Here is a 16,022-nt window from a genome sequence, read left to right as displayed (position 1 = left end):
TATATTTCCTTATATCATGATAATTGTTTATTATTCATGCTAGAATTGTATTAACCGGAAACTTAGTACATGTGTGAATACATAGAAAACAGAGTGTCCTTAGTATGCCTCTACTTGACTAGCTCGTTAGTCAAAGATGGTTAAGTTTCCTAGCCATGGACATGTGTTGTCATTTGATGAACGGAATCACATCATTAGAGAATGATGTGATGGAAAAGACCTATCTGTTAGCTTAGCATAATGATCGTTCAGTTTTATTGCTACTACTTTCTTCATGACTTATACATGTTCCTCTGACTATGAGATTATGCAACTCCCGAATACTATAGGAACACCTTGTTGGGGAACGTAGCAGAATTTTAAAAAAAATTCTACGCATCACCAAGATCAATCTATGGAGTCATCTAGCAACGAGGGAGAGGGGAGTGCATCTACATACCCTTGTAGATCACGAGCGGAAGCGTTCAAGAGAACGGGGTTGATGGAGTCGTACTCATCGTGATCCAAGTCACCGAAGATCCTAGCGCCGAACGGACGACACCTCCGCATTCAACACACGTACGGAGCGAGGACGTCTCCCGCGCCTTGATCCAGCAAGGAGGAGGGAGAGGTTGAGGAAGAGGGCTCCAACAGCAGCACGACGGCGTGGTGGTGATGAAGCTGCAGTACTCCGGCAGGGCTTCGCCAAGCTCTTATGGAGGAGGAGAGGTGTTGGGGAGGGGAGGGGCTGCGCCAAGCTCTTATGGAGGAGGAGAGGTGTTGGGGAGGGGAGGGACGGCGTGGTGGTGATGAAGCTGCAGTACTAATCATGTTGTAAGCAGCCCTCCCCTCACCCCTCTATTTATAGGGGAAGGGGGAAGGGGGCCAGCCCCCTCTAGATGAGATCTAGAGGGGGGTGGCGGCCAAGGGGAGGGGGGCTTGCCCCCCAAGCAAGGGGGCGCCCCCCTTTAAGCCTCGTTTGGTTGCAAGTAATCCCCCCGGGATCCCCACTATTTCCCCGGGCCAGAGAACCTCGGGCTGAGTTGGCCCCGGGAGATCCGCCACGACATTTGGATGCATCTGTACGGGAGGTAGCCCTACCCAACCCACATTGTTTCCACGGGAAGAAACTCCACGACCCCAGAGATCAGAAAGGAAACCCCCATCTTGAGCGGTACAAGTGAACAACAGGCGCCGTCGACCAAGATCCGGTGCCCCGTCTCCTCCGCCTCCGAGCTCCTGCGCCGGCAACCGAAGCGACGCCCCTGACCTCCTCCCTCTGGGGCTCAGGATCGAAACTCCCCTCCAGCGATGGCGACGGACCGCAACCGTCACCCTCCTCCTTCCCCAGATCTTCCATCTGCATCAAAGTTTTGGCCCCCTTCGGCGACCGCGACTTCTACCTTCTCCGATCAAGGTTAGCTCCCTCCTCCTCCTGCCCTCTTCAACCTCATATATTTTCTCCAGTTCATGCCTCCGTCCCTGATGAACTTGAGCCCAGATCCAAACGAATTTTTATTTTCTTTCTAGCTGCCTACGAGTTGTTCCAATGTAGCATACCGTTCTGGCCATACGGATTGAAAAATGTATTCTGAAGCTTGATGCAGAGAGAAACTTGCCTGCTCCTGATCACTACATTTTATTGTTCATTAAAAATTGCTTATCTTTTTTTGTGGTGTAATATTTGCTTATCTATTTGATAAATCTGTCCACTTGTATACAGCAGACCTGTGGTTCAGTTGGTTCATTTTCATAGCTATGTATTTGTCCATATATAGTATGTGTACCTCTTATGTATTTGTCCAAAGTATTTCATAATTATGTATTTGTCCATCCTAAACAGATCATCCTCTATTTGTCAATAGTATTTTCATAGTTAACAATTAACATCATATTTCGTATGTTATAGGAGGTACACAACATTGATTATCAATTAGATTTAGATACATGTAGATCGATATAGTTTTATGACTCATCTTGTGAACATAGTAACCTGCAGCTCTCCATACTCTCTGGACTGAGTTATTTTTTCTTTGTTTTGGTTTAGAAATATCAGGTGGAGATGCGCACTATATCTGGCAAAGTTTTGTGCCATCAACTAAAATTTATATTATTGTGCGTCAAATGCAGGTGCTCTGACAATAGCAAGTGCTTTAATTTATCTAGATTAATGACTATGATGGTAGTTTAAGGGCACCTACAATGCTGGCACCAAGGACGGGCTCCAAGATCCCAATCCTAGCCGTTTCCAGCGATTCCCCTCCAATCCTGGCGAAATCTTTAACGTCGATGCCAGGTTAATCATCGAGCGCTACAGTTTTTTCTTCATACAAATCGAGCTTCCTATGATCTTACTTCTTGTGCATTATCTTACAATTCCATTTTATTTTCTTCACCATGCCAAGAGTAGATGCTCTGTTGTAGAATTGCTAGTTGGTCCATGTGTTGCTTGGTAAGTTCTCTGAAATTATGGTCTTGATATAATTTGCTTCTGTCAGTAAACTTAATCTAAAAATCACATATGGAAGGGACTAGTCAGCCTGGATTAGCCTTGTCCTAATTTTAACTTAGAATCTTCAAGATAACCTGAAGTATGCTTATCTTCCTATAATACTTGTTGGAATTTAATTCCATTGATAAAGGTAGCATTAGTATCAAGCTAACTATTCAGTTTAACTCTAACCATTGACAACGTTGAACATTAATCATTCAAGTTCTTCCGTTTTGTACCAAGCTAAAGAACTATGGGATGAGCATATGTAATCTTGATAATTGCTTTGGGTTCAAACTCTATGAACCCAAGTGTTTTTTCAGTTCATCATCTGTCCATTTTGACTTTATTCATACACCATTGAATTGATCTGTTGTTGTCTTAGATTCAAGCTTGATTTGAAAAACGTGTATTAGTGACAAAGCAATGAAAACATGAATCAATGTATTGTTAAGGTTTTGAGTTTTCCTGTAGATTATTGTCAGAGAGGACAACATTTTATTATGTGTGCATCTGTTTCTTTGCGAAACATGCATGTAAATAAAAATATGTGCTTATATATAGTTTTAAACGTGATATTGTGTGGTAACAACACTGTTCTTTCTTGTTTTGCAGGTTTACTAAAGCTATCTGATAAAAATGTTCAAAGAAGTTGATGATGGAAGTTTCAGTAGAGTAACTATTTCGACAACAAACATTTTGCTATGGATCAGTCACACATGGGCATTTTTTTATGGAACAAAATGCTTATTATTGCTGGATTTCTAGCCGTAGTTTGTGTTTTTGATGTTAAACCATGATTAGGACACCTCGGTAGTGCTATGTTATTTGTGCGAATCGATATGTATAACTTGTGGTTAGCGCTTGTCAGTGGGTTGAAGTGTTATTTTGTTGATTATCTATGTGTTTCATGTTTTTTCATTAAAATTCCCGAATTATTCTCTAGTACTTTGTGTCATTTCTGATTTTTCTTTTTTTTCAAGGAAATATACATAAATTTCGATTACTTATGAATTGGTATGATGTTTCTGTAAAGAAACTGAGTCATTTTCATGATTCCTGAATATTACAATTTTGTTTACACTTTCTGGACGTGATCCCCACCCCTCCCCCCTGTTGACCAAACTGGCATGGTAATCTCCCCGTGGTGTGGGAGAGGCCATGGAAATCCCCCCGAGGGGGATTAGAGCCCTGGGATAATTGGCCCTTGAAACCAAACGAGGCCTTAGGGTTTCCCCCCAACCCTAGGCGCATGGGCCCTAGGGGGGTGTGGTGCCCCAGCCCACTTGGGCTGGTTCCCTTCTCCATACAGCCCATAAGGCCCCCCAGAAGAGGTGGACCCTCCCGGTGGACCCCCGAAACCCCTCCGGTGGCCCCGGTACAATACCGATATGCCCCCGAACCTTTCCGGCGACCGTATGACAACTTCCCATATATAAATCTTTACCTCCGGACCATTCCGGAACTCCTCGTGACGTCCGAGATCTCATCCGGGACTCCGAACAACATTCGGTAATCACACACAAGTCTTCCTAACAACCCTAGCGTCACCGAACCTTAAGTGTGTAGACCCTACGGGTTCGGGAGACATGCAGACATGACCGAGATGACTCTCCGGTCAATAACCAACAGCGGGATCTGGATACCCATGTTGGCTCCCACATGCTCCACGATGATCTCATTGGATGAACCACGATGTCGAGGATTCAATCAATCCGTATACAATTCCCTTTGTCAATCGGTACGTTACTTGCCCGAGACTCGATCGTCGGTATCCCAATACCTTGTTCAGTCTCGTTACCGGCAAGTCACTTTACTCGTACCGTAATGCATGATCCCGTGATCAACCACTTGATCACATTGAGCTCATTATGATGATGCATTACCGAGTGGGCCCAGAGATACCTCTCTGTCATACGGAGTGACAAATCCCAGTCTCGATTCGTGCCAACCCAACAGACACTTTCGGAGATACCTGTAATGTACCTTTATAGTCACCTAGTTACGTTGTGACGTTTGGCACACCCAAGGCACTCCTACGGTATCCGGGAGTTGCACAATCTCATGGTCTAAGGAAATGATACTTGACATTCAGAAAAGCTACAGCAAACGAACTATACGATCTTTGAGCTATGCTTAGGATTGGGTCTTGTCCATCACATCATTCTCCTAATGATGTGATCCCGTTATTAATGACATCCAATGTCCATATTCAGGAAACCATGACTATCTTTTGATCAACGAGCTAGTCAACTAGAGGCTCACTAGGGACGTGTTGTGGTCTATGTATTCACACATGTATTACGATTTCCGGATAACACAATTATAGCATGAACAATAGACAATTATCATGAACAATGAAATATAATAATAACCATTTTATTATTGCCTCTAGGGCATATTTCCAACAGTCTCCCACTTGCACTAGAGTCAATATTCTAGTTACATTGTGATGAATCGAACACCCATGCAGTTCTGGTGTTAACCATGTTTTGCTCTAGGGAGAGGTTTAGTCAACTGATCTGCTACATTCAGGTCCGTATGTACTTTACAAATCTCTATGTCTCCATTTTGAACACTTTCACGAATGGAGTTGAAGTGACGCTTGATATGCCTGGTCTTCCTGTGAAACCTGGGCTCCTTGGCAAGGGCAATAGCTCCAGTGTTGTCACAGAAGAGAGTCATCGGGCCCGACGCATTGGGTATGACTCCTAGGTCGGTAATGAACTCCTTCACCCAGACTGCTTCTTGTGCTGCCTCCGAGGCTGCCATGTACTCCGCTTCACATGTAGATCCCGCCACAACGCTTTGCTTGCAACTGCACCAGGTTACTGCCCCACCATTCAAAATATACACGTATCCGGTTTGTGACTTAGAGACATCCAGATCTGTGTCGAAGCTAGCATCGACGTAACCCTTTACGACAAGTTCTTCGTCACCTCCATAAACGAGAAACATTTCCTTAGTCCTTTTCAGGTACTTCAGGATATTCTTGACCTCTGTCCAGTGTTCCATGCCGGGATTACTTTGGTACCTTCCTACCAAACTTACGGCAAGGTTTACATCAGGTCTGGTACACAGCATAGCATACATGATAGACCCTATGGCCGAGGCATAGGGGACGACACTCATCTTTTCTCTATGTTCTGCCGTGGTCGGGCATTGAGCCGTGCTCAATCTCGTACCTTGCAATACAGGCAAGAACCCCTTCTTTGACTGATCCATTTTGAACTTCTTCAATATCTTGTCAAGGTATGTACTCTGTGAAAGACCAATGAGGTGCCTCGATCTATCTCTATAGATCTTGATGCCTAATATATAAGCAGCTTCTCCGAGGTCCTTCATTGAAAAACACTTGTTCAAGTAGGCCTTTATGCTTTCCAAGAATTCTATATCATTTCCCATCAACAGTATGTCATCCACATACAATATGAGAAATGCTACATAGCTCCCACTCACTTTCTTGTAAATGCAGGCTTCTCCATAAGTCTGCATAAACCCAAATGCTTTGATCATCTCATCAAAACGAATGTTCCAACTCCGAGATGCTTGCACCAGCCCATAAATCGAGCGTTGGAGCTTGCACACCTTGTCAGCATTCTTAGGATCGACAAAACCTTCCGACTGCATCGTATACAATTCTTCCTTAAGGAAACCATTAAGGAATGCCGTTTTGATGTCCATTTGCCATATCTCATAATCATAGAATGCGGCAATCGCTAACATGATACAGACGGACTTCAGCTTCGCTACGGTGAGAAAGTCTCATCGTAGTCAACCCCTTGAAATTGTCGATAACCCTTAGCGACAAGCCGAGCTTTATAGATGGTCACATTACCATCCGCGTCTGTCTTCTTCTTAAAGATCCATTTATTTTCTATGGCTCGCCGATCATCGGGCAAGTCAGTCAAAGTCCACACTTCGTTTTCATACATGGATCCTATCTCAAATTTCATGGCTTACAGCCATTTGTCGGAATCCGGGCCCGCCATCGCTTCTTCATAGTTCGAAGGTTCACCGTTGTCTAACAACATGATTTCCAAGACAGGGTTGCCGTACCACTCTGGTGCGGAACGTGTCCTCGTGGACCTACGAAGTTCAGTAGCAACTTGATCTGAAGTTTCATGATCATCATCATCAACTTCCTCTCTAGTCGGTGCAGGCACCTCAGGAACATTTTCTTGAGCTGCGCCACTTACCGGTTCAAGAGGTAATACTTCATCAAGTTCTACCTTCCTCCCACTTATTTCTTTCGAGAGAAACTCTTTCTCTAGAAAGGACCCATTCTTGGCAACAAAGATCTTGCCTTCGGATCTGAGGTAGAAGGTATACCCAACAATTTCTTAGGTTATCCTATGAAGACGCATTTTTCCGACTTGGGTTCGAGCTTTTCAGGTTGAAGTTTCTTGACATAAGCATCGCATCCCCAAACTTTTAGAAACGACAGCTTAGGTTTCTTCCCAATCCATAATTCATACGGTGTCGTCTCAACGGATTTCGACGGGGCCCTATTTAAAGTGAATGCGGCAGTCTCTAAAGCATAGCCCCAAAATGACAGCGGTAAATCGGTAAGAGACATCATAGATCGCACCATATCCAATAGGGTGCGATTACGATGTTCGGACACACCATTACGTTGAGGTGTTCCAGGCGGCGTGAGTTGTGAAACTATTCCACATTTTCTTATGTGTGTGCCAAATTCGTGACTCAAGTATTCTCCCCCACGATCTGATCGCAAGAACTTGATTTTCCTGTCACGTTGATTCTCAACCTCACTCTGAAATTCCTTGAACTTTTCAAAGGTCTCAGACTTGTGTTTCATTAAGTAGACATACCCATATCTACTCAAGTCATCAGTGAGGGTGAGAACATAACGATAGCCACCGCGAGCCTCAACACTCATTGGACCGCACACATCAGTGTGTATGATTTCCAATAAGTTGGTTGCTCGCTCCATTGTTCCTGAGAACGGAGTCTTGGTCATTTTACCCATGAGGCATGGTTCGCACGTGTCAAATGATTCGTAATCAAGAGACTCTAAAAGTCCATCTGCCTGGAGCTTCTTCATGCGTTCGACACCTACGTGACCAAGGCGGCAGTGCCACAAGTATGTGGGACTATCATTATCAACCTTACATCTTTTGGTATTCACACTATGAATATGTGTAGCATTACGCTCGAGATTCATTAGGAATAAACCATTCACCATCGGAGCATGACCATAAAACATATCTCTCATATAAATAGAACAACCATTATTCTCGGATTTAAATGAGTAGCCATCTCGAATTAAACGAGATCCTGATACAATGTTCATGCTCAAAGATGGCACTAAATAACAATTATTGAGGTTTAAAACTAATCCCGTAGGTAAATGTAGAGGTAGCGTGCCGACGGCGATCACATCGACCTTGGAACCATTCCCGACGTGCATCGTCACCTCGTCCTTCGCCAGTCTCCGCTTATTCCGCAGCTCCTGCTTTGAGTTACAAATGTGAGCAACCGCGCCGGTATCAAATACCCAGGAGCTACTACGAGTACTGGTAAGGTACACACAAATTACATGTATATCACATATACCTTTAGTGTTGCCGGCCTTCTTGTCCGCTAAGTACTTGGGGCAGTTCCGCTTCCAGTGACCACTTCCCTTGCAATAAAAGCACTCAGTCTCGGGCTTGGGTCCATTCTTTGGCTTCTTCCCGGCAGCTTGCTTACCGGGCGCGGCAACTCCCTTGCCGTCCTTCTTGAAGTTCTTTTTACCCTTGCCTTTCTTGAACTTAGTGGTTTTATTCACCATCAACACTTGATGTTCCTTTTTGACTTCTACCTCTGCTGATTTCAGCATTGAATATACCTCAGGAATGGTATTTTCCATCCCCTGCATATTGAAGTTCATCACAAAGCTCTTGTAGCTCGGTGGAAGCGACTGAAGGATTCTGTCAATGACCGCGTCATCTGGGAGATTAACTCCCAGCTGGGTCAAGCGGTTATGCAACCCAGACATTGTGAGTATGTGCTCGCTGACAGAACTATTTTCCTCCATCTTACAGCTGAAGAACTTGTCGGAGACTTCATATCTCTCGACCCGGGCATGAGCTTGAAAAACCATTTTCAGCTCTTCGAACATCTCATATGCTCCGTGTCTCTCAAAGAGCTTTTGGAGCCCCGGTTCTAAGCTGTAAAGCATGCCCCACTGAACGAGGGAGTAATCATCAGCACGTGTCTGCCAAGCGTTCATAACGTCTTGGTTCTGTGGGACGGGTGCGTCACCTAGCGGTGCTTCTAGGACATAATCTTTCTTGGCAGCTATGAGGATGATCCTCAGGTTTCGGACCCAGTCCGTATAGTTGCTGCCATCGTCTTTCAGCTTGGTTTTCTCTAGGAACGCATTGAAGTTGAGGACAACGTGGGCCATTTGATCTACAAGACATATTGTAAAGATTTTAGACTAAGTTCATGATAATTAAGTTCATCTAATCAAATTACTCAATGAACTCCCACTCAGATAGACATCCCTCTAGTCATCTAAGTGAAACATGATCCGAGTCAACTAGGCCGTGTCCGATCATCACGTGAGACGGACTAGTCAACATCGGTGAACATCTTCATGTTGATCGTATCTTCTATACGACTCATGCTCGACCTTTCGGTCTTCTGTGTTCCGAGGCCATGTCTGTACATGCTAGGCTTGTCAAATCAACCTAAGTGTATTGCATGTGTAAATCTGGCTTACACCCGTTGTATTCGAACGTTAGAATCTATCACACCCGATCATCACGTGGTGCTTCGAAACAACGAACCTTCGCAACAGTGCATAGTTAGGGGGAACACTTTCTTGAAATTAATTCGAGGGATCATCTTATTTAAGCTACCGTCGTTCTAAGCAAATAAGATGTAAAACATGATAAACATCACATGCAATCAAATAGTGACATGATATGGCCAATATCATTTGCTCCTTTGATCTCCATCTTCGGGGCTCCATGATCATCGTTGTCACCGGCATGACACCATGATCTCCATCATCATGATCTCCATCATCGTGTCTTCTTGAAGTTGTCACGTCATCTATTACTTCTACTACTATGGCTAACGCTTTAGCAATAAAGTAAAGTAAATACATGACGTTTATGTTGACACGCAGGTCATAAATAAATAAAGACAACTCCTATGGCTCCTGCCGGTTGTCATACTCATCGACATGTAAGTCGTGATTCCTATTACAAGAACATGATCATCTCATACATCACATATATCATTCATCACATCCTTTGGCCATATCACATCACAAAGCACTTGCTGCAAAAACAAGTTAGACGTCCTCTAATTGTTGTTGCAAGTTTTTACGTGGCTCCTATAGGATTCTAGCAAGAACATTTCTTACCTACGCCAAAACCACAACGTGAATTGCCAATTTCTATTTACCCTTCATAAGGACCCTGTTCATTGAATCCGATCCGACTAAAGTGGGAGAGACAGACACCCGCCAGCCACCTTATGCAACTAGTGCATGTCAGTCGGTGGAACCGGTCTCACGTAAGCGTACATGTAAGGTTGGTCCGGGCCGCTTCATCCCACGATGACGCCGAATCAAGATAAGACTAGTAACGGCAAGATAATTGACAATATCGACGCCCACAACTACTTTGTGTTCTACTCGTGCATAGTAACAACGCATAGACCTAGCTCATGATGCCACTGTTGGGGAACATAGCAGAATTTTAAAACTTTTTCTACGCATCACCAAGATCAATATATGGAGTCATCTAGCAACGAGGGAGAGGGGAGAGCATCTACATACCCTTGTAGATCACGAGCGGAAGCGTTCAAGAGAACGGGGTTGATGGAGTCGTACTCGTCGTGATCCAAGTCACCGAAGATCCTAGCGCCGAACGGACGGCACCTCCGCGTTCAACACACGTACGGAGCGAGGACGTCTCCCGCGCCTTGATCCATCAAGGAGGAGGGAGAGGTTGAGGAAGAGGGCTCCAACAGCAGCACGACGGCGTGGTGGTGATGAAGCTGCAATACTTTGGCAGGGCTTCAGCAAGCTCTTATGGAGGAGGAGAGGTGTTGGGGAGGGGAGGGGCTGCGCCTTGGATGTTGTAAGCATCCCTCCCCTCACCCCTCTATTTATAGGGGAAGGGGGAAGGGGACCGGCCCCCTCTAGATGAGATCTAGAGGGGGGCGGCGGCCAAGGGGAAGGGGGCTTGCCCCCCAAGCAAGGGGGCGCCCCCCTTTAGGGTTTCCCCCCAACCCTAGGCGCATGGGCCCTAGGGGGGTGTGGCGACCCAGCCCACTTGGGCTGGTTCCCTTCTCCATACAGCCCATAAGGCCCCCCGGAAGAGGTGGACCCTCCCGGTGGACCCCCGGAACCCCTCCGGTGGCCCCAGTACAATACCGATATGCCCCCGAACCTTTCCGGCGACCGTATGACAACCTCCCATATATAAATCTTTACCTCCGGACCATTCCGGAACTCCTCGTGATGTCCGGGATCTCATCCGGGACTCCGAACAACATTCGGTAATCACACACAAGTCTTCCTAACAACCCTAGCGTCACCGAACCTTAAGTGTGTAGACCCAACGGGTTCGGGAGACATGCAGACATGACCAAGATGACTCTCCGGTCAATAACCAACAGCGGGATCTGGATACCCATGTTGGCTCCCACATGCTCCACGATGATCTCATCGGATGAACCACGATGTCGAGGATTCAATCAATCCGTATACAATTCCCTTTGTCAATCGGTACGTTACTTGCCCGAGACTCGATCGTCGGTATCCCAATACCTTGTTCAGTCTAATTACCGGCAAGTCACTTTACTCGTACCGTAATGCATGATCCCGTGATCAACCACTTGATCACATTGAGCTCATTATGATGATGCATTACCGAGTGGGCCCAGAGATACCTCTCCGTCATACGGAGTGACAAATCCCAGTCTCGATTCGTGCCAACCCAACAGACATTTTGGGAGATACCTGTAATGTACCTTTATAGTCACCCAGTTACGTTGTGACGTTTGGCACACCCAAGGCACTCCTACGGTATCCGGGAGTTGCACAATCTCATGGTCTAAGGAAATGATACTTGAAATTCAGAAAAGCTACAGCAAATGAACTATACGATCTTTGAGCTATGCTTACGATTGGGTCTTATCCATCACATCATTCTCCTAATGTTGTGATCCCGTTATCAATGACATCCAATGTCCATAGTCAGGAAACCATGACTATCTTTTGATCAACGAGCTAGTCAACTAGAGGCTCACTAGGGATGTGTTGTGGTCTATGTATTCACACATGTATTACGATTTCCGGATAACACAATTATAGCATGAACAATAGACTATTATCATGAACAATGAAATATAATAATAACCATTTTATTATTGCCTCTAGGGCATATTTCCAACACACCTTGTGTGCTATCAAACGTCACAACGTAAATGGGTGATTATAAAGATGCTCTACAGGTGTCTCCAATGGTGTTTGTTGAGTTGGCATAGATTTAGATTAGGATTTGTCACTCCGCCTATCGGAGAGGTATCTCTAGGCCCTCTCGGTAATGCACATCACTATAAGCCTTGCAAGCAATGTGACTAATGAGTTAGTTGCGAGATGATGCATTACGGAACGAGTAAAGAGACTTTCCAGTAACAAGATTGAACTAGGTATTGAGATACCGACGATCGAATCACGGGCAAATAACATACCGATGACAAAGGGAACAACGTATGTTGTTATGCGGTTTGACCAATAAATATCTTCGTAGAATATGTAGGAACCAATATGACCATCCAGGTTCCGCTATTGGTTATTGAGCGGAGATGAGTCTCGGTCATGTCTACATAGTTCTCGAACCCGTAGGGTCCGCACGCTTAACGTTCTGTGACGATTTGTATTATGAGTTATGTGATTTGATGACCAAAGTTTGTTCGGAGTCCCGGATGAGATCGGGGACATGACGAGGAGTCTCGAAATGGTCGAGGCGTAAAGATCGATATATTGGAAGGCTATATTCGGACATCGGAAAGGTTCCAAGTGATTCGGGTATTTTTCGGAGTACCGGAGAGTTACGGGAATTCGTATTGGGCCTTAATGGGCCATACCGGGAAGGAGAGAAAGGCCGCAAGGGTGGCTGCGCCCCTTCCCCGTGGACTGGTCCGAATTGGACTAGGGAAAGGGGGCGCTCCTGAAGGAAATATGCCCTAGAGGCAATAATAATGTTATTATTTTATTTCCTTATATCATGATAAATGTTTATTATTCATGCTAGAATTGTATTATCCGGAAACATAATACTTGTGTGAATACATAGACAAACCAAACGTCACTAGTATGCCTCTACTTAACTAGCTCGTTAATTGAAGATGGTTATGTTTCCTAACCATAGACATGTGTTGACATTTGATTAATGGGATCACATCATTAGGAGAATGATGTGATTGACATGACCCATTCCATTAGCTTAGCACCCGATCGTTTAGTATGTTGCTATTGCTTTCTTCATGACTTATACATGTTCCTATGACTATGAGATTATGCAACTCCCGTTTATCGGAGGAACACTTTGTGTGCTACCAAACGTCACAACATAACTGGATGATTATAAAGGAGCTCTACAGGTGTCTCCAAAGGTGAATGTTGGGTTGGCGTGTTTCGAGATTAGGATTTGTCACTCCGATTGTCGGAGAGGTATCTCTGGGCCCTCTCTGTAATGCACATCACATAAGCCTTGCAAGCATTACAACTAATGAGTTAGTTGCGAGGTGATGTATTACGAAACGAGTAAAGAGACTTTCCGGTAACGAGATTGAACTAGGTATTGAGATAGCGACGATCGAATCTCGGGCAAGTAACATACCGATGACAAAGGGAACAACGTATGTTGTTATGCGGTCTGACCGATAAAGATCTTCGTAGAATATGTAGGAGCCAATATGAGCATCCAGGTTCTGCTATTGGTTATTGACCGGAGACGTGTCTCGGTCATGTCTACATTGTTCTCGAACCCGTAGGGTCCGCACGCTTAAGGTTTCGATGACAGTTATATTATGAGTTTATGAGTTTTGATGTACCGAAGTTAGTTCGGAGTCCCGGATGTGATCACAAACATGACGAGGAGTCTCGAAATGGTCGAGACATAAAGATTGCTATATTGGACGGCTATATTCGGACACCGGAAGTGTTCCAGGTGATTTCGGAGAAAACCGGAGAGCCGGAGGGTTACCGGAACCCCCCCGGGAGAAGTAATGGGCCATATGGGCCTTAGTGGAGAGAGAGAGGGGCAGCCAAAGGTGGGCCGCGCGCCTCCTCCCCCCTGGTCCGAATTGGACTAGGAGAGGGGGGTGGCGCCCCCCTTTCCTTCTCCCTCCCCACTTCTTTCCCCCTCCTAGTAGGGGCCGGCCGGCCTCCTCCCCTTACTCCTTTATATACGGGGGCAGGGGGCGCCCCTAGACACACAAGTTGATCCACATGATCATATTCTTAGCCGTGTGTGGTGCCCCCTTCCACCATAATCCTCGATAATATTGTAGCGGTGCTTAGGCGAAGCCCTGCGACGGTAGTACATCAAGATCGTCACCACGCCGTCGTGCTGACAGAACTCTTCCCCGACACTTTGCTGGATCGGAGTCCGGGGATCGTCATCGAGCTGAACGTGTGCTAAAACTCGGAGGTGCCGTAGTTTCGGTGCTTGATCGGTCGAGCCGTGAAGACGTACGACTACATCAACCGCGTTGTGCTAACGCTTCCGCTGTCGATCTACAAGGGTACGTAGGTCACACTCTCCCCTCTCGTTGCTATGCATCACCATGATCTTGCGTGTGCGTAGGAATTTTTTTGAAATTACTATGTTCCCCAACAGCTCCTTCCTTCCTTCTCCTTCTCCCTTCCTTTTTTCCTAGTAGGACTCCACACTTTGGGCGCGCCCTCCTCCTCCCTCCATCCTTTATATACGTGGCCAGGGGGCACCCCATAGACACACAAGTTGATCATTGATCCCTTAGCCGTGTGCGGTGCCCCCCTCCACCATAATCCACCTCGGTCATATCATCGTAGTGCTTAGGCGAAGCCCTGCGACGGTAGCATCATCATCACCGTCATCACACCATCGTGCTGACGAAGCTCTCCCTCGACACTCAGCTGGATCGAGAGTTCGTGGGACATCACCGAGCTGAACGTGTGCAGATTGCGGAGGTGACGTACTTTCGGTACTAGGATCGGTCGACCGTGAAGACGTACGACTACATCAACCACGTTGTCATAACGCTTCCGCTTATGGTCTACGAGGGTACTAGACAACACTCTTCCCCTCTCGTTGCTATGCATCACCATGATCTTGCGTGTGCGTAGGAAAATTTTGAAATTACTACGTTACCCAACACTCCATCGTCACCGGCTTGACACCTTGATCTCCATCGTAGCGTCGTCGTCATCTCGCCAACTATTGCTTCTACAACTCTCGCTAATGCATAGTGATAAAGTAAAGCAATTACATGGCGTTTGCATTTCATAAAATAAAGCGACAACCATATAAGGCTCCTGCCAGTTGCCGATAACTTCTACAAAACATGATCATCTCATACAATAACGTATATCACATCATGTCTTGACCATATCACATCACAACATGCCCTGCAAAACAAGTTAGACGTCCTCTACTTTGTTGTTGCAAGTTTTGCGTGGCTGCTACGGGCTTCTAGTAAGAACTGTTCTTACCTACGCATCAAAACCACAACGGTGATTTATCAAGTTTGCTATTTTAACCTTCAACAAGGACCGACCGCAGTCAAATTTGATTCAACTAAAGTTGGAGAAACAGACACCCGCCAGCCACCTTTATGCAAAACTAGTTGCATGTCTGTCGGTGGAACCGGTCTCATGAACGTGGTCATGTAAGGTTGGTCGGGGCCGCTTCAGCCAACAATACCGCCAAATCATAATAAGACATTGGTGGTAAGCAGTATGACTATGATCGCCCACAACTCTTTGTGTTCTACTTGTGCATATCATCTACGCATAGACCTGGCTCGGATGCCACTATTGGGGAACGTAGCATGCAATTTAAAAATATTTCCTACACTCACGCAAGATCTATCTAGGAGATGCATAGCAACGAGAGGGGGAGAGTGTGTCCACGTACCCTTGTAGACCAAAAGCGGAAGCGTTTGACAACGCGGTTGATGTAGTCGGACTTCTTCTCGTTCCGACCGATCAAGCACCGAACGTATGACACCTTCGAGTTTTGCACGCGTTCAGCTTGATAACGTCCCTCGAACTCTTGATCCAGCAAAGTGTCGAGGGAGAGTTCCGTCAGCATGATGGCGTGGTGACGGTGATGGTGAAGTGATCCGCACAGGGCTTCGCCTAAGCACTACGTGAATATGACAGGAGGCGTAAACTGTGAAGGGGGGCGCCGCACATGGCTAACAATATTTATTGTGTGTTCTAGCGCTGCCACCCCCTCCCCACACACACACATATATATATATAGGTTGGAGGGGAGGAGAGGCAACCAAGGGGGCGCCCCAAGTAGGAGGA

This window comes from Triticum urartu, chromosome 1 (genome assembly GCF_003073215.2).
Source record: "Triticum urartu cultivar G1812 chromosome 1, Tu2.1, whole genome shotgun sequence".
Taxonomy (NCBI): domain Eukaryota; kingdom Viridiplantae; phylum Streptophyta; class Magnoliopsida; order Poales; family Poaceae; genus Triticum; species Triticum urartu.
This window is presented reverse-complemented; position numbering follows the sequence as displayed.